Raw genomic sequence first — 19124 nt, forward strand, 5'->3', positions numbered from 1 at the left:
CCCTGGTGTTGTCAAGAGTCAGACATGACTGAGTGACTGAGCACAGAGTGGCTTCAAACAACAGGAACATATTCTCTTACAGTTCTAGAGGACAGAGTCCAGAATGAGTCTATAGGGTTACAATTAAGGAGACAGCAGGAGTGACTCCTTCTGGGGGTCCCAGCGGATGACCGCTCCTCACCTAGTCCTGCTTCTGGGGCTGCCGTCTTCCTGGCTGGTGGCCGCTCTGCCTTTCTGGCCACATGAGCATCTCTTCCGCTATAGTCAGGTCTCCACCTGTCCCCTGGTCATGAGGACACTTAGGATGGCCACACGGGTGCTCCAGGATCCTCTGCCCATCTCCAAATCTTTAATCTCACCTGCACTATTCTTTTTATTTTTCCATTCAGGGTCACATTCATAGGTTCCAGGGGTGAGGCCAAGGCTGTCTTGCTGCTGCTGCTAAGTCGCGTCAGTCATGTCCAACTCTGTGCGACCCCATAGATGGCAGCCCACCAGGCTCCCCCGACCCTGGGATTCTCCAGGCAAGAACACTGGAGTGGGTTGCCATTTCCTTCTCCAATGCATGAAAATGAAAAGTGAAAGGGAAGCTGCTTGGACTCATCATTACTACTTGGAAGAGTAACCGAGAACCCGGTCAGGCAATGGGCAAAGTGATAGTAACAGTAGTTCAGGTCAGGTCCAGGTGTGTCTTCCAGAAGGGTCCAGAGGGGCGGAGCAGAGCTGCCCGTGCCAGCTGATCCCCGAGATTCTGTGCATTGATCCATCCTCAGAAACAGGGCAAATGTGATGAGGGCCATCGTCTGCCCACCTGATGGGAAGAGCTGACTCCTTGGAAAAGACCCTGATGCTGGGAAAGATTGAGGGCTGAAGGAGACAGGGGTGACAGAGGATGAGATGGTTGGATGGCATCACTGACTCGGTGGACATGAGTTTGAGCAAGCGCTGGGAGACAGTGAAGGACAGGGAAGCCTGGCGTGCCGCAGTCCATGGGGTCTCAAAGAGTCGGACACAACTTATTGGCTGAACAACAACACAAGCTGTGCTTCTTCAGGTATGGAATGGCCAGACTGTTAAAGCCCAGCACCTTCCCCAGCCTGGCTGAAAAGGAAACCTTCCTCAACATGTACATCTAGGGAGCAGCCCTCCCAGCATGAATTCAGGATGAATCGATTTTAATTGAGTTCCCCTTCCAGGACCTCCACTTGGGTGAGGCAAACATGGCACCACACGTTCGCTTCATCTGCCAACCGGAAGTGCTGACACCTTCCAGAATCCCTGAAGCCCCCTCCCCTGGGGCTGCCTCCCCCACGTTCCTTCTCCGAAGTGTGTGGCCACACCCAGACCCCAGGAGAGCCTGGGAGGGGAGATGGCTGGAGTTAGAGTTGCCATCCTGAATGGATCACCAACTCTTCCTGGGAGAGACATGAAAGATTTCTGCAACAAGGCCAAAGATGAGGATTGAGCCTGAATTACCCACTGGGTGGCCTGACTTTAAAACAAGCAGATGGAGTCAAAAAATAACACTGACATTCTTCCATTAAATTGAGAAAAAACAATGCACTTGGAAGTTGGTCATACTGAGATTTTTTTTTTTTTTAATTTCCATTGCTAGTAGGTTTTGCCCTGTGTACATCTCAATACCCTCTTCTGCAGACTAGAATACTGGTCATTCACGAGTCCTGCTGAGACAGCTTTTGTCCAAGTTCTAAAATGTCCGCTTTCCTCTTTTTTCCCTTTTTGCTGCTTAAAGGGAACCATAAAATTGGGCAGCCTTCTAACCAACAGGATGGATGTTTTAAACACTGGAGAGCCATCCAGATTATCCCAGGGAGCAGGTCACCCCACAAGCTCCTGATCACCCATTTCCCCTCTTTTCCTCCACATTCTTTGCTGCTGTCCCATGCCGCACAGGACAGGTGCCAGGGACCTCCGGAGAGCGCGGAGGGTCAGGTCTCTACTCCGGTTCCTGGCTGGAGACGTCCACCAGCTCAGGTTGGAAAGGGGTGTCTCCTGACTTCTAAGTTAGAGCCTGTGAACAGATGAGAGCAAAGGCACCTTCATTACTGGAAAAACACCCCCAATGGCCAGTGAGCCTCAGTAGGAACTTTGTCCACCGGGAACTACCTATTTCTTTTTTTAAAAAACTTTTCATTTTGCATTGGGGTATAGCTGATTAACAAACAATGTTGTGATAATTTCAGGACAACAAGGAAGGAACTCAGCCATACATATGCATGTATCCATTCTCCTCCAAACTCCCCTTCCATCCAGGCTGCCATGTAACATTGAACAGAGTTCCCTGTGCTGTAAGTAGATCCTTGTTGGTTATGCACTTTAAATATAGCAAGGAAGAGCCTGTTTCTTATCAAGTTTGAAACCGTTGCTCGCTTGGCTCGCAGCAGTGCCTCCCAAGAGAACTTTCTCCTGCAACAATGTGAGGACAGCGCTGACTGGGGTCTAGCTAGGACAGCAGATGTCTGGGAGAGACCCCCTCGCCAATACACACGCCAGCAAACATCCTCCAGACTCAGTAGCCAACCCGGCTGGATGTTCAGAATGCTGAGACCTGGGGGAGTTAACACCAGACCCGCAGATGTCCACCCTAAGTAAGCACCAGTCATCCCTGGGCCTCGGTCTTTGTGTGCGGAAAACACAGAGAGAGACGCGTTCCCTCTGTCCCCGTCTCTGCCTCATTGGATTCAGGTCTAGGAAAGAGTTTGTCCTGCATTCAGACTTTGGTGCTTTCATCAGAAGGTGCAAGCCTGCAACCCTTTTGGCCAAAGTTTCCATTTCTTAAGAGCTATTCCCAGGATCACAGGCTCAAGTAGAAGCTGCACTCTATCCAAGCATCTCCATACTACCAGTTACATCCTAAAGTCAGATTTGTCTCTTCGCTTCTCACCTGGAAGACGGAGTAGACAGAATATCAGTGGTGGTTTAGTCACTAAGTTGTGTCCGACTCTTGCAACCCAATGGACTGTAGCCTGCCAGGCTCTTCTGTCCATGGGATTCTCCAGGCAAGAATACTGGAGTGGGTTGTGATTTCCTTACCCAGGGGCTCTTCCCGACCCAGGGATCGAACCCAGGTCTCCTGCACTGCAGCCAGATTCTTTACTGACTGAGCTACAAGGGAAATCCTGGCATGAGTCCATGAGTCAGAGTACTGACACTCCCAAAGATGCCCATGTCCTGCCCCTGGGACTTGTGAATATGTTACCTTATGTGGCAACAGGGACTCTACAGGTGGGATTAAATCAAGGACCTCGAGGAGGGAGATTTCCCTGCATTGTCCAGGTGGGCCTGACATCCATGAGGTTTTTACAGTGCTGTTTCCATCATTCTAGACCAACTAGTGGAGGCAACAGGCATGGTTAACCTTCCTCTCATTGAAGGCGAAGGGAGATCAGGAGCTCCAGCCAGGTCAGAGTATACACCTCAAATTTCCTGGACAAAGTCACAAAGCCAATAGGAATGTCTCTGTCCTCAGGGACCTTCCCCCGGGCATGTCCCCCAGCACAGCCACTTCCACCTTTATCTCACCCCTCAGGTGGGAGTTGGTGGCTTCCTTCCTTCCACTGATATGGATGGCTGGGCCTACTGATCTTGGCTCCTGGAAGCCCACTTGGCCTTTGATTGTCACCTTTGAAATGCTTTTCCCAGGCTCAGCCTCAGCCTGGAGCCATGGCCTCCAGAGGGCGGGTGATGGACGAGAGAGCAGCAGTCCCAGCCATCTGCCCATCCTCAGCCTCACTCTGGGCTGGGCTGGGTGCAGGGATCCTGGGAGGCAGACACTCACCCCAGACCCATGTTAGCGATGAGGGAAGTGCCTGGGGAGGGTTATGGGTGTGTAGGGCTGAGGTTTGAATCCAGTCCATATAGTCAAAGCTATGGTTGTTCCCAAAGTTCGGTACTAGAAAGTAATAGTAGGATGTGAGAGTTGGACCACAAATAAGGCTGAGCATCGAAGAACTGATGCTTTCAAATTGCGGTTCTGGAGAAGACTCTTGAGAGTCCCTTGGGCAGCAAAGAAGTCAAACAAGTCAACCCTAAAGGGAAATCAACCCTGGATATTTATTAGAAGGACTGATGCTGAAGCTGAAACTCCAATACTTTGGCCATCTGATGCAAAGAGCCAACCCATTGGAAAAGACCCTGAAGCTGGGAAAGATTGAAGGCAGGAGGAGAAGGTGATGACAAAGGATGAGATGGCTGGATGGCATCACTGACTCCATGAACATGAGTTAGAGCAAGCTCTGGGAGATGGTGAAGGACAGGGGAGCCTGGAGTGCTGCAGTCCATGGGGTTATAAAGAGTTGGACATGACTGAGCGACTGAACAACAGAATCAAACCCAGAGCCTGAATGCGCAGAAGCTACCCTCCCCCCGGCCCCATCTTACTGCTGAACTGCCAGCTTCTCTCAGCTCCTGGACACACAATCCTCGTCCCTGCCCCTCTGTGTCCCTGCTGAGCAGCCACTGAGGGGAACAGTATCTCCAAGAGCATTGGCACCTGCACACCTTCCCCAGGGGGTCAGAGATGCCCTCGGGGCATAGGCGCCCCTGGGGTAAGTCTCCTAGTTCCCAGTTCAGTTCCCTTCAGTCGCTCAGTTGTGTCCGACTCTTTGTGACCCCATGGACTGCAGCACACCAGGCTTCCTTGTCCATCACCAACTCCCAGAGCTTGCTCAAACTCATGTCCATGGAGTTGGGGATGCCATCCAACCATCTCATCCTCTGGTTCCCAGGCAGGACAACAGTTACTGTCCAGAGCCTGAAATGCATAAAGGCACTGTGACCCCGTGATGGTGCCGCAGGAAAGACAGTGTGAGGCGCGAGAGGGTGCTCACATCCCAGGCCTCAGGCGAGTCCCTGTGATGGCTGCCGAGTGTGAGTTCTTGGCCTCCCGCAGGAAAGAATTCAAGAGCAAGCCTTAGTAAAGTGAAAGGACGTTTATTCAGAGAGATACATGTTCCACAGACAGACTGTAGTCCATCTCAGTAGGCTAAAGGCCCCAGCGTTTTTATAGAGCTGGGTAATTTCAGAGGCAGTTGAGTGGGAGGAGTATTCCAGCTGTTTTGGGAAAGGGGAAGAGGTTCCAGGAATTGGGCCACCACTCACTTTCTGACCATTTATGCTCGGCCTTGCAACTGTCATGGTGACTGTGGGTGTTGTTTAGCATGCCGATGTGTTAGCAGTGAGCATATGCTGGAAAAGGTCAGTTTTCATTCCAATCCCAAAGAAGGGCAATGCCAAAGAATGCTCAAACTTCTGCACATTTGTGCTCTTTTCACACGCTAGCAAGGTAACGCTCAAAATCCTTCAAGCTAGGCTTCAACAGTACGTGAACCGAGAATGTTCAGATATCCAAGCTAGATTTAGAAAGGCAGAAGAACCAGAGATCAAATGGCCAACATCTTTTGGATCATAGAAAAAGCAAGAGAATTCCAGAAAGACATCTATTTCTGCTTTATTGACTACACCAAAGCTTTTGTGTGGATCACAACAAACTGTGGAAAATTCTTCAAGAGATGGGAGTACCAGACCACCTTCCCTGCCTCCTGCAAAACCTGTAGTCAGGTCAAGAAGCAACAGTTAGAACCGGACGTGGAACAATGGACTGGTTCCAAATTGGGGAAAGAGTCCATCAAGGCTGTATATTGTCACTCTGCTTATTTAACTTACATGCAGAGTAACAGTCTAAGTGATGATTCTGTAAATGTGATAAGGGTGCTCTTGGCTCATGGAAGTGGCCTGATCTTGCTCCTTCTTTTCCGAATCCTCATCCCTGCACCCTAGCCTCTCCCCTGAGCTGGTGGAAGAGGGGTGAGGGCCTGGATTCCCTTCTGAGGGCTTTCTGTTTCTCTCCTGCAGGCAATTTCACTTTCCCTTTCTGCCTCTGATGGAATGGGTGAGGATCATTTCTCTGAACCAGGCAGTTGGGCTTCTCTGATGCCCTCCTTCGCTGCCCTGGGAAACTGGGGGCTGTCCTGTTAGACTGTCTTAGCGGATTGCTAGCTAATAATTGTTCTTGAACTTCAGGTATGTCACTCGACCTGCATTTCCTGCTGAGGGAGGCACTGACATGCCTTGACATCAGTTGACTTATCTGTCAACAAAGCCACTTCTACCTGCTCCCCCACCCCGCTCCTTCCGGGCCACCTCTGCCTCCACCCTCCCCTAGAACCCAACCCCAGCCTCTGTGCTGGGAGCATGACCTACCCTGGAGAGAACCACAGAAAAAAAAAAAAGGGCTTTGAGAAAAGAATCAGGTCAGCATGTTTGTGAGGGTGAGTCATCCTTCAGGTGGCCAATGATGAGAGGCCATGGAGATTCACAGAGATCGCCTTGACTTTGGGGTTTGACATCTAAGCCCCCTGTCCTCAGGGAAGCCACCTGTAGAGGTGGGGTAGCCCGTGCGTCTGCAGGTTTTCTGCTGCAGATCATCCGAGAAAACTCTGTGTGCCTGCCTCCCGCCCCCTAGTCCTTACCCTCAGTCACAGGCCTAGCCTGGAGAACCACCCCACCCATCCTTGGTTCTTCCAGAAGGATGGTCTGACTTCCTACCTCTTTCTCAGAGGGTCCATGACTCCAATGCCCCCTTCTTAAGTGCATCTTCTGTTCACCCATTCTCTGCACAGTAGAAGACCCCATGCCATGCCATCCTGGGTCAAGTCCCAGCAATGCGACACCATATCAGTGAGCCTGATGATCATTTTGGCTCTGAGAGCCTCAATGCTTCATCTGTCAAACGGAGGCAAGGCCTTCCAGTGGGTGATCGAGGGGTGGTCACCTGTGGGATTGCAGTGGAGGCATTGGTCAACGAGGCAAAGCCGGGTGTTGCAGGGGCTGGGGGGCTCCAACTCCCTGAAGACATTGTAGCAAACAGGCCCTGTCCTCTCGCCGTCTGTCCTCAAGAAGGTGTGGGGACCAGTCGGGCAGGTCTTCGGGGAGGTGACCATGTTTGCTTTGGATCATGGGGCTGGTCTGCACACTCGTTGGCACCACACCCCATGTGTCAGCCTCCAGGAAGCAAGCTTTTCCACTGCATTTCTTACTGTTTTTCTACCAAGTTGTGTTAGGCTGGGCCAGCACCCAGGGAAGACACCCCTGAGAACCTGCCCTGTGGGAAGAACCACCCCCTCCCCCAAATACATGCTAGCTCGGGCTAACTCTGCCCTGGGCACGCACCCATCCCAGCACTGTGCCAATGTCCTCTGTGTGCGCTAACGTTGGTTTTCACATTTCCCCAGGGGTCTGAGTTCTCTCAGCAAATATCTACCAAGTGCCTGCTCCCTGCAAAGTTCAGAGACACGTCAGCAAGCAAAGCATCTCAACATCCATGCCCAGGTGAGCCTTCCACCCTAGGCGGGGAGGCAGACCACAGAGCAGAAGGTGCCAGAAGGAGCAAGCATGGCCTCACTGAGCAGAGACTAGACAGAGATGAGACAACAGGTCATGGGCATTGTTATCCCCATGTTACAGCTGAGGAGACCAAGGTACAGAAGGACCTGGTCAAGGTCACATAGTTTGTCCTTGAACCCAAGTACTCCAACTTTGGTACATTTACAGTTTGTTCTCTAAATGAAGCATCAGGAGCTTTTCCCTAAAAAGGCCTGGGGAGTAAATGTTCTAGGCTCTGTGGGCCACATTTGACTCTGACACAAATTCTTCGGTTTTTTACAACCCTCAAAAAATGTGAAAACTATTCCTGCCTCTCGGGCAGCACAAAAACAGGTGCATAGCGTGGCTTTTTGACCCTTGCTCTAAGCCGTTAGCCTTTCCAACATTCCTAATGCAGTTAAAATTTCTCAGAACCCTGCATGACCCGAGGTGAATGGTATTAATCCCATTTTATGGACCAGGAAAGTGAGGCTCAGGAAAGTGAAGTAACTTGGCTATGATTATGGAGGGCCAGAATTCCAGCCCCGGTCTGGCTGGGTCGGCAAGATCCAGGCACTTTCTCCATTCTGCTTGATGTCTTACTTTCAACGCTGATTTTTAAATCCCTGTTTTAAAATGCAACATTGAAATAAGTTAAGAGGTTGGGATTAACATATACCCCCTGCTGTGTATTAGACAGATAAGCAATCAGAACCTACTGTGTAGCACAGGGAATTCAATATTTTGTAATAACTTATTAAGGAAGAGAATCTGAAGAATATATGTGTGTGTGGAACTGAATTGTTGTACTGTACACCTGTAATTAACATGATATTATAAATCCACTATACTTCAATAAAAAATAAATAAAATGCAACCTTTATGATTCCTCAAAAAATTAAACATGGAATTGACATATGACCCAGCAACTCTACTCCTGGGTATATATTCAGAAGAATTGAAAGCAGGAGCTCAAACAGATATCTGCACACCCTGTGTTCATAGCAGCATGACTCACAGTTGCCAAGAGCAGAGGCCCCTCAAGTGTCCATGGATGGATGACTGGAATGCAGTCCAAGGAGAGTGTGGTTCATTCATTCAAGGCAATGGTATTCAAGCTTAAGAGGAAGGATATTCTGACAGCTGCTGCAACATGGATGAACCTTGAGGTCACAGTGCTCAGTGACAGAAGCCAGCCATGAAAGAGCAAATATGATTCCTCTTACACGAGGTCCCTAGAGGAGCCAAACTCATGGGGACAGCAAGCTGGAAGGTGGGGGCCAGGGACTGCGGGAGGGGATGGGAGTGGGTGTGAGAGTGAGCAGTTCATGGGGGCAGAGCTTCGGGTTGGAAAGATAAACACATTTTGCAGATGGAGCCGTGGCAATGGCTGGACAGCAGTGTGAACAGAGTTCATGTTACTGACCCGTACAGTTAAAAACAGTCAAAATGGTACATTCATGTTTTGTGTATCTTTATCACAGTTCAACAAATAAAGCCTTCACAAGAGGAATAACGCACCAAACTGATCTCCACCCACCCCTGAGTGAACGTCCATCCACGTGACACCAGCTTGGCTCGGGGAACAGAGAGACCGCAGAATCCGGGACGCGTGTGGGAGGCAGGTGAGGAAGATGGAGGCCCAGGAAGGCTCCCTCCAGGCAATGGGTGCCCCGGTGCCAGGCGTTGGGCAGGGGAGTGGCCAGATAGGTCCACGGTGCGACTTGGCAGCCCCCAAGGCCCTACCCAGGGCTTCCAGTTCCAAGTTCTAAGCTCTTTCCGTCAACCTGACCCCACAGTCCCAGTCCCTTGTACTGGGAATCAGAGCAGGGTGGGGCTTGCATTCTGAAAACTGCCCCCTTTCCACTGGTCTTCCCAGGAGGACCCGGCTGAGCCCAGCTGACGGTGCCAACCTGTTTGCCTTCATTGTTGCAGAGAAGCACCGTCACCACAGCCCAGGGAGGAGCCCCAGAGTAGGCCCTGCAGGAGGCGAGTCATGGCAGGCATGCCAGTCAGCTCACAGAGTGACCCTGAATGCACAGCGGGGCATAGGAGGCCACTGCTTACGGGAAATCGACGTTTAATGGATAATCAGCCGTGCTCTGAGCCTGAGTATTTTGTGTATTTTGTTTAGTTCTTGCAGTCACCCAAGGAGGAAAGAACCATCATTCCCACTTTCCAGATGAAAAAACTGAGGTTTCCAAGGGCCAGGGGGCCTGCCCAGCATCAATTGGTCAGGTGGGAAGCCCCCTCCGTGGCCCTTCTCAGTCTCTGGCACATTGGTTTGACCTCTGACCTTTGAGGGTGCAGGGGGCAAGCTCAAGTTCAGAACTTTGGTAGAAAATAATTTCTTTTATTATATAGAAATGTCTAAACTTTATCATCCACCAAAATCATTTGACCTGTATCTCTGATTTTTTATTGCCTTGAGAATATCCTATTCACTACATTTTGAAAGCAATGTAAGAAAGAGGACAATGAAACCAACAGAACTGAAATTTACATTTTCCTTTTCCTTTTTCAGCTTCTTAAAACACAACATGCTTTAAATTAATGGCAAAAATCATTCAAGGTTTAATTAAGAATTATTTATCTATGGATTTATAAAATGTCAAAGTCCTGTTTTTGTAAAAACGTCAAAGTCTTGTTTTTATAAAAACAACAGAGATTGTGTGTCATTTATTCTGTGGGAGTGTGAGATAGGTGTTATTTAAGAAAAGTTTATTATTTGAAAATAACAAATATTTATCCTTACTACTTGAAAATGAAAGTGACATTCCCTCAATCGTGTCTGGCTCTTTGAGACCCCATGGACTATATAGTCCCTGGAATTCTCCAGGCCAGAATACTGGAGTGGGTAGCCTTTCCCTTCTCCAGGGGCTCTTCCCAACACAGGGATCGAACCCCGGTCTCCCATATTGTAGGTGGATTCTTTACCAGGTGAGCCACCAGGGAAGCCCAAGAATACTGGAGTGGGTAGCATTTCCCTTCTCCAGTGGATACTCCTGACCCAGGAATGGAGCTGGGGTCTCCTGCATTGCAGGTGGATTCTTTACCAACTGAGCTACCAGGGAAGTCCAAGTAAACCAATTTATTGTATTTTGTTTTGATGTAATTAACTTCGCTCATTTGTTTGTTTTTAAGATTTTATTTATTTTTGGCTGCACTGGATCTTCTTCGTTCTGCACAGGCTTCCTCTAGTTGCAGAGAGGAGGGGCTACTCTGTAGTTGTGGCGCGTAGGCTTCTCACTTTGGTGGCTTCTCTTGTTGCGGAGCATAGGCTCTAGAATGTGTGGGCTTCAAAGTTGTGGCTTGAGTGCATATGGAATCTTCCTGCTCCTGGGATCGAACATGTTCCCTGCATTGGCGGGCAGATTCCTATCCACTGCATCACCAGAGAAGTTCAACCCTGCTGGTCTGTACTTTTTAAAAATTGTGATAATTCATTCAGGGTAAGGCTAGAATTTGTCTTTTCACTATCTATAAAAAATTTTTGCTAAATAGAGTATAATAGGACTCCACAATATGTATACAAGCTGCTTAGAAAAGCATTCTTTTTTTTACTGACTCTTACTGACTGTAAAAATAACTATTTACAATGAGACAACTGGGAGTTTAACATAAACATACATTTTTATTGGAAATTGTCTTTAATTGCTAGGTTAATCCTAATCACATTACTTTGAAATTTAAAACTACATGTTTTAAAATAATAATGTTCACTTTCTATAGATTCACTGTAATGTTTCTCCAATTAGTCCGTGTTGTTTCGGTTGTTACTCAGTCGCTAAGTCGTGTCCAACCCTTTGTGACCCCACAGACTCCAGCACACCAGGCTTCCCTGTCCTTCACTCTCTCCTGGAGTTTGCTCAGAATCATGTTCATTGAGTCAGTTAGTCTATATTACTCTTTAAACAAAAAATTAAGCCTGTTCTGGAAGCCAAGCTCAGACGGAGCACCTCCTGGCACTCTTTGGAGAATGGCTACAGTTTCCAGCCCAGTGGGAGCTCCCACCCCAAACAGTGGCTCTGGAAGTACCCGTCCGTGCTGGGTGACTTAGATCAGGCTCCTGGTGGTGGTCTGTCCCACCCCTGAGTGAGCTCTGCAGAGGTCGCAGCTGCCTGCCCTTAAGGAGGAGGCCAGTAACAGGAGAGCTGGGTCACCACTGGGCACCTGTGCTGTGCTGGGCATGCAGCGGACACGGGTGAGGAGCACAACCAGGAAGAAGGCATGGGCTGGGTGGATGCTCCTGATGGGAAAAGAGAAGGACATCTGCAAGAAGTTCGATGACAAGGGAAGAGAGACGGTGACAAGAGTTTAGCTTCTAGGGCCAGCATGTTGAAGAAGGGGTTTTTCAGTGCAAGAAGTCTTGAGCAGCCGTTGAGGGTGGAGCCAGCCAAGAGAGTATTAAATTGTGTCCTGCTAAGAGATACGTCCATCCCCTAAGCCCCAGTATCTGTGAACGTGACCTTATTTAGAAGCAGGGTCTTTGCAGATGTAATCAAGTTAACATGAGGTCATACCAGGTTAGGATGAGCTCTAAACCCAATTGAACTGGTGTCCTTAAAAGGAAAAAGAAATGTAAACACAGACAGAGGGAGGACAACGTGACGAGACACATGGAGGAGACGATCACGTGACGATGGAAGCAGATCTCAGTGAGCCATCTACAAGCCAAGGGACACGGGGGACTGCAGTCACCGCCAGAAGCTAGGAGTCAGGTTCGAAAGGAAGCCTTCAGATGAAACTAGCTAGCCCGGCCCACACCTTGATCTCGGACCTCTGGCCTCCAGAACTGTGAGGAAATAAATTTCTGTTGGTTAAGCCACCAATTTGTATCATTTGTTATGACAACCACAGGAAACATACATGAGTTAAGCAGATGGGCTCTGACATCTCAGAACTGGACACAAAAATCAGATGTGACCTTGTGGTCTGAGCAAAGGGATGAGAACAGGCTACCCCTCCCTTCCACGCTCACCCCTGGGGCAGCAGGGACCTGAAGAATTCCTTGGGGGTGGGGGTGATATCTGCTGGAGAATCTCCTGTCCACTACCAAAGAAGGCGTGTCCGAGGAGTGTCAGGACAGGATAGGAAACCTCTGTCTGGTCAGAGAAGCTCCTAAACTCCTTTGCTGCCTAAATACCAGCATTTAGGTTCCACTGGGAAAGAAAATAAAAAGACTGCAGAAAACAGCAGGAAACAGAGCACTGGGTGGATGGTTTCCATTTTCCCAGGTGTCTGTGTCACCAGTCCAACATGCTGGAACCCCTCATTTGTTACCGGGTGGCTGACTGCACAGCCATAAATCCACCTGTACCAACCCATAAACCTGCCAAAGCCAGGAGGTGACTCTAACTTAGTCACGTAAGCCTGTGCTCAGACTTCAGCTGGTTCAGTGGCCAGGGTCATCGCCGCCACTGGACACAGCAAAAAGGAGAATCTCAGGCAACCTAAGGTACCTGCCCTGATGTCCACATGGCTGGGTTTGGGTTTCTAAAGCCAGCTCAGAGGGAGTGTTCATATTTTCTCCTGAGAGGAGAGTTTGTAATTTTTATGAAGATGATTCTTCCTCCCTTTTTAATTAATTTTTATAACATTCTTTTAAAAGTCAGTGTTGCAAGGCTTGTTTGTCACCACACCCCTTCCCATCTACCATTCCCTCCCCATTGAGTTACTTTCAAATGTCTTAACTGTTTTATATTTTAATCTTTACCTTCACATTTTTAACTAACATGATTACTACACTATTTCTTGTTTGTTTGTTTTTGCCATCTTAGCTCACTTATTAAAGTACCCTCCACCATCCTCCGTACACTCTCAGACTCTTCCACACTACTTATCATCTTCACAATTATATCACAATCTTTGGCCAAATCAATGTTTAGGATTGGCATTACTATGACTCCGTAAATGTCACAAGAAAGTCTCTTACAGCACTAAGATACTCTTTCTTTTCTTGTGCAAATTTTTGTTTTTCCTGAAGTTAATTATTGACTCATTTTTTTTCATACACTTAATTTTTTATGTACTATGGACCACTTGGGCTTCCCCGGTGGCTCAGATGGTAAAGAATCTGCCTGCAGTGTGAGAGACCTGGGTTCAATCCCTGGGTCAGGAAGATCCCCAGGAGAAGAGCATGGCAACGCACTCCAGTATTCTTGCCTGGAAAATCCCATGGACAGAGGAGCCTGGAAGGCTACAGTCCATGGAGTTGCAAAGAGTCAGACACAACTGAGCCACTAACACACATACATGGACCACTTCTTCCCCAATGTTGCTGCCAAGTCATTTCAGTCGTGTCCAACTCTGTGTGACCCCATAGACAGCAGCCCACCAGGCTCCGCCGTCCCTGGGATTCTCCAGGCAAGATCACTGGAGTGGGTTGCCATTTCCTTCTCCAATGCATGAAGGTGAAAAAAGAAAGTGAAGTCGCTCAGTCGTGTCTGACTGTTAGCGACCCCACGGACTGCAGCCTACCAGGCTCCTCCATCCATGGGATTTTCCAGGCAAGAGTATTGGAGTGGGGTGCCATTGCCTTCTCCGTCCCCAATGTTAGAATCTGACAAAGCTGAAAAACTCATCCCAACCAAATCATGCACATCAGGTAGGCATGCATGTCTCGTTTTGTTGTTTGTTTCTCCGGTGGAGACATCCTGACTGGAGCTCCCTGTCCTCCCATTTGTATCTGGACTGGCTGACTTTTTGGCTGTAGCATAGATGTCCTCCCAAGAGTTCCCTTCAACTTCAGTGAGAATGTCTTTGCATTTTTCTGTGCTATATACAGTGTGTCCTGGGTCCCATGTCTTTCTCTTTCTAGGTTTATTTTCTTACTCAAGTGAAGCACACCCTCCAGTAGCTTCCTAAGAAAGGATGCATGTGGGGTGCAATTTTTAGTTCTTAAAAATGTTACTTATTTTCAACATCTTTATTCTGTCCTTTATTTGACAGTTTGTACAGATAAAGAATTCCAAGTAAAACTTTTTAGAATTTTGAAGGCATTGCCCCCACTATTTTCTGCTTTCCAATATTATTAATACTATAACACTATTGAGAAATTCTGATGCATTGAATATCCCACTGTTTTTCTTCTATAAATGTTTAGAATTTTTTAACCCCTTGTGTTTTGAAATTTCAACATGATGCACCTTGTTTCATGTTTTATTGAGAAACTTGGTTCACACCTTCAATCAGGAAAATCATGTCCTGCAATTCCAGTAAATTTATTTGCATTGTTTCTTTGACAACTTTTTCTTCTGTTAAGCATCAATCTTCATTGTTGACCCAGAACAGCCAAAAAGCAAAATAAATACAATTTCTTTAAAAAAATAAATAAACAACTCACAATGCTAAGTGCTGGTGAGGTTGCAAAGCAAATGAAGTTTGCATAAATCACTGACAAGAGCACAGAATACTATAGCCACTTTGGAGAACAGGTTGGTAGTTTGTCTCTCACTTCTTCTTTTTTTTTTTTTTGGTTGTGACATGCAGCTTGTGGGATCTTAGTTCCCCAAGCAGTGTCCGTGCAGTGGAGGTGCAGAATCCTCACCACTAGACTGCCAGGGAAGTCCCAGATTGGCAGTCTGCAATGCGGGAGACCTGGGTTCAATCCCTGGGTTGGGAAGATCCCCTGGAGAAGGGAAAGGTTATTCAGTCCAATATTCTGGCCTAGAGAATTCCATAGACTGTACAGTCCATGGGGTCGCAAAGAGTCCGACATGACTGAGTGACTTTCATTTTTACTTTCAGGATGAAGTTAAATATAGACTCACCAAATGACCTAGCAAGTCTAATCTTAGATATTCACCCAAGAAATAAAAACTAATGTTTACAGGGACTTCCTTGGTGGCCCAGCGGTTAAGAATCCACCTTGCAATGCAGGGGACTAGGGTTCAATCCCTGGTCAGGGAACTAAGATCCCACAGGCCATGGAGCAGCTAACCCCTCACTGCACTAGAGAGTCCATGCACCACAATGAAAGATCCCACATGCTAGCAACTAAGATCTGATGTGCACGCATGCTCAGGTCTGTCTGCCTGTTTTCAGCCCCACAGACTGCAGCCCGCCAGACTCTTCTATCCATTGGATTTTTCCCAGCAAGAATATTGGAGTGGGTTGCCATTTCCTCCTCCAGGGGATCTTCCCAACCAGGGGTCAAACCTGTGTCTCTTGCACTGGCAGGTAGATTCTCTACCACTGAGCTACCTGGGAATCCCCTTAGGACCTGATGCAGCTAAATAAATAAATATTTTTAAAACAAAACTAATGTTTACACCAAAACTTGTATACAAATGTTTATGGCAACTTTATTCATAATCACCCCAAACTAGACAAACCAACAGTCTATCTATCAGCTGGATGACAAGGAAGACACTACAGACATGTATGTGCAACAACACGGACTCGACACAAATGCATTACGCTGCATGGAAATGCCACATTCAACAGCCACATCCTCCCAATGGAAGTGGGAGGTTCCACTGAGATGGCATTCTGGAAATGCATTCAGTGGAGACTGGAATGGTCACTGGTTGCCAGGGGCTAGGGCGGAAGCAGGAGGCTGACTGTAAAGGGGTAGGGAACGGTTCGGGGTGGTAGACGTCTGTTCTGGATTGTGTGGTGGTAACACAACTGGGTACATGAGTCAAAACTCGTGCAGAACTGAGTTTTACCCTATGCCAGTTGTATCCCAGTAAAGTGTTTATTGCTAAGTCGTGTCCGACTCTTTGCAGCCCCATGGACTGTAGCCCACCAGGCTCCTCAGTCCATGGGATTCTCCAGGCAAGAAGACTGGAGTGGATTGCCATTCCCTTCTCCAGAGGATCTTCCCAACCGATGGATCAAACCCGGGTCCCTCCCATTTCGGGTAGATTCTTTACCATCTGAGCCACCAAGGAAGCAGTTGAGGGACTTCCCTGGTGGTCCAGTGGGTAAGAGTCCACCTTGCAATGCAGGGGACGATCCCTGGTCAGGGAACTAAGATCCCACACGCCGTGGAGCAACAAAGCCCATGGGCTGCAACTACTGAGCCCCTGTGCCACAACTAGAGAGTCCACGCATCAAAGAAAGACCCTGCATGCTGCAACTCAGACCTGAAGCAGCCAAATAAATAAATCAGTTTAGCAAAATAAAATATTTCTGTTACTTTCTAAAAAATAATAATATATAAGTTGAAGTCACATACACATGGGAAATGCACTGTCTAACTGTATTTTGAGTCCTTGAGAAGATGAACAGTCACGGTCCTGAGTCAACGTCCTGCAGGACATTATCCAAGAGGATTCTCCCTCCCAGACTTTTTCCAAGTGACAGGCTGGACACACGTCACCCTCGATGATCTCAAAGCCCTGGTACAGACAGTCTGCGATCTGCAGGAGGTTAGGCCACGCCCTCTCTAGAGGCGGTCCTGGGCAGCAGTCACCTTGCTTGGCATCTATGTTTCTTTGCAAAAGGCAGCCTCCTCCACCAGCTTCGTGGACTGACTCAGGTCTTCTCCAGGCCAGGAAATGAGGAGGGAGGACAGGATGCCTGTGGTCCACACCCTCTGGGAAAGGGCAGCTCCCGCTGGGGAGGGACATTGAGTTCCCACCTGGGGACAGTGTGGCCCCCACCCACAGGGCCTGATGCCAGCCAAGGGACCACAGCCACCATCATGAAGGCGAGCTCTGGTTCAGACTCGGACTGTGTCGATTTTACGAGACCACTTGAAGGAGGGGTGCAAGGTCTCCATGTGCAGCGGGGGCCTGCAGAGGAAGACAGAAATTGGCATGCTTCCTTCAGACCTTCGCCCTTGGCCAACAGTGTGCCAGGGGGTCAGAGCCCAGTACCAGGCAGAATCAGAGGATCAGAGTGTGGCAGGGTCCAAGCCCCTCCACTCACTTCCAGTACAACAGCCTTCCAGGTGTTTGCCAAGCACAGTTAGGAAGGTGACTCACTCAGCCCACGTTGGGGATGCTCACGCAGAGCACAGGCTGCCGAGGAAGGTGCCAGAGCACGTGGGTACTGTTCCTCCTCTGGCTCCATGGGGCGGCTCCAGGAGGGCCCTGCCCTGCCCCCACCCCATGCAGAGGATGTCCCTGGGCCTACTATAGGCCAGTCCAGCTGCTAAAAATAGTCCCAGTCTGCAGCCAGAATCAATAAACATCATCACATTTTCCACAGCAAGCAGCAGAGAAGATGACAAGGGAAATCATGGTGACTTTCCTAGTCTTCCCTGTGCAGCCTGCCCGCGGCAAAGGGGAGCTTTTTGAACAGGACTGAGGCCCCTGAATCTCACACTGCAGCTCCAAATGCTTTCCAGAGGTAGGTCAGGCAGGACCATGGTGCCAACATGGGAGAGGAGCTAGCCTCACACTTTTTTCATGTTCTGTGACATTTAAATCACATGTTTCTTATTTCTGAAAAGACCAAATGAATGACAATGTAGATAAAACAAGTCTACAAAATTGGTCTACAAAGGGATAGTTCCTTTTGTGAGACAAGTTCTTACCAAGCGAACCTTGTAAGTTTTAAAAATATACTGTTTCTCGGGGCTTGGAGGTCCAAAGTTTAAGAACCCACCTTCCAATTCAGGGGACACTGGTTCAATCCCTGGTTGGGGCGCTAAGATCCCGCATGCCCCGGAGTAACTAAGCCTACATGCCACAACTAGAAAAGAGCCCAAGCACTGAGACAAGCACCCATCACAAAGTTTAAAAAATTAAAAAAAAAAAAAACAATAAAAAAGAAAGTATATTCAGTTTCTCAAAAAGTCCTGGTTGGTGTGCAACCATTTCATAAATGAGAACATAAAATCAGGTATAATATTACCCCTTGATCAAGGTACTATTTAAAAAGCTTTCTTCCCCCATGTCTGATGAATTAACTCCCCCTATTGTGACTGCCTTAATATTGTTGCTGTTGTTTAGTCACTAAGTCATGTCTCACTTTCAGACCCCATGGACTGCAGTATGCCAGGCTCCCCTGTCCTTCATTATCTCCCAGAGTTTGCTCAAACTTATGTCCATTGAGTCACTGAGGTTAGCAAACCATCTCATCCTCTGTTGCCTCCTTCTCCTCCCACCTTCAATCTTTCCCAGCATCAGAGTCTTTTCCAATGAATCAACTTTTTGCATTAGGTGGCTAAAATATTGGAGCTTCAGCTTCAGCACAGTCCTTCCACTACATATTCAAGGCTTATTTCCTTTAGAATGGACTGGTTGGATCTCCTTGCAGTCCAAGGGACTCTCAAGAGTCTTCTCCAACACCACAGTCCAAAAGCATCAATTTTTTGGCGCTCGGCCTTCCTTTCGGTCCAACTCTGACACCCGTACACTACTACTAGAAAATAAAGCACCCCGAACTGGGGCTCGAACCACAGAAACTTACTCTTAGCTCTAGAGACTCGAACTCCAAAATTGAGGCACGAAAAGAGCCACGCTCTCTCTGAAGTCTCCAGGGGAGGGTCCTTCCTGGCCCCTGCCAGCATCCTTGCCATCCTTGGCTGGCAGATGCATCACCCAGTCACATGGATGTCTTCTCCTGTGTCTTCTCACTGCCTCCCTCTGTAGCTGTCTGTCTGTCTAATTTTCCCTTTTTTAAGGATGCCAGTCATATCAGGGTAGGGTCCACACAATGCCTCATTTTCTTTCATTTTTCTAAAAGGCTGCTATGTTGCTGTGCTCTGTTGCTCAATTGTGTCTGACTCTTTGCAATCCCATGGACTGTAGCCCACCAGGCTCTCTTGTCCCTGAAATTTCCCA

The sequence above is a fragment of the Bos javanicus genome, chromosome 1, assembly GCF_032452875.1.
Source record: "Bos javanicus breed banteng chromosome 1, ARS-OSU_banteng_1.0, whole genome shotgun sequence".
Taxonomy (NCBI): Eukaryota; Metazoa; Chordata; class Mammalia; order Artiodactyla; family Bovidae; genus Bos; species Bos javanicus.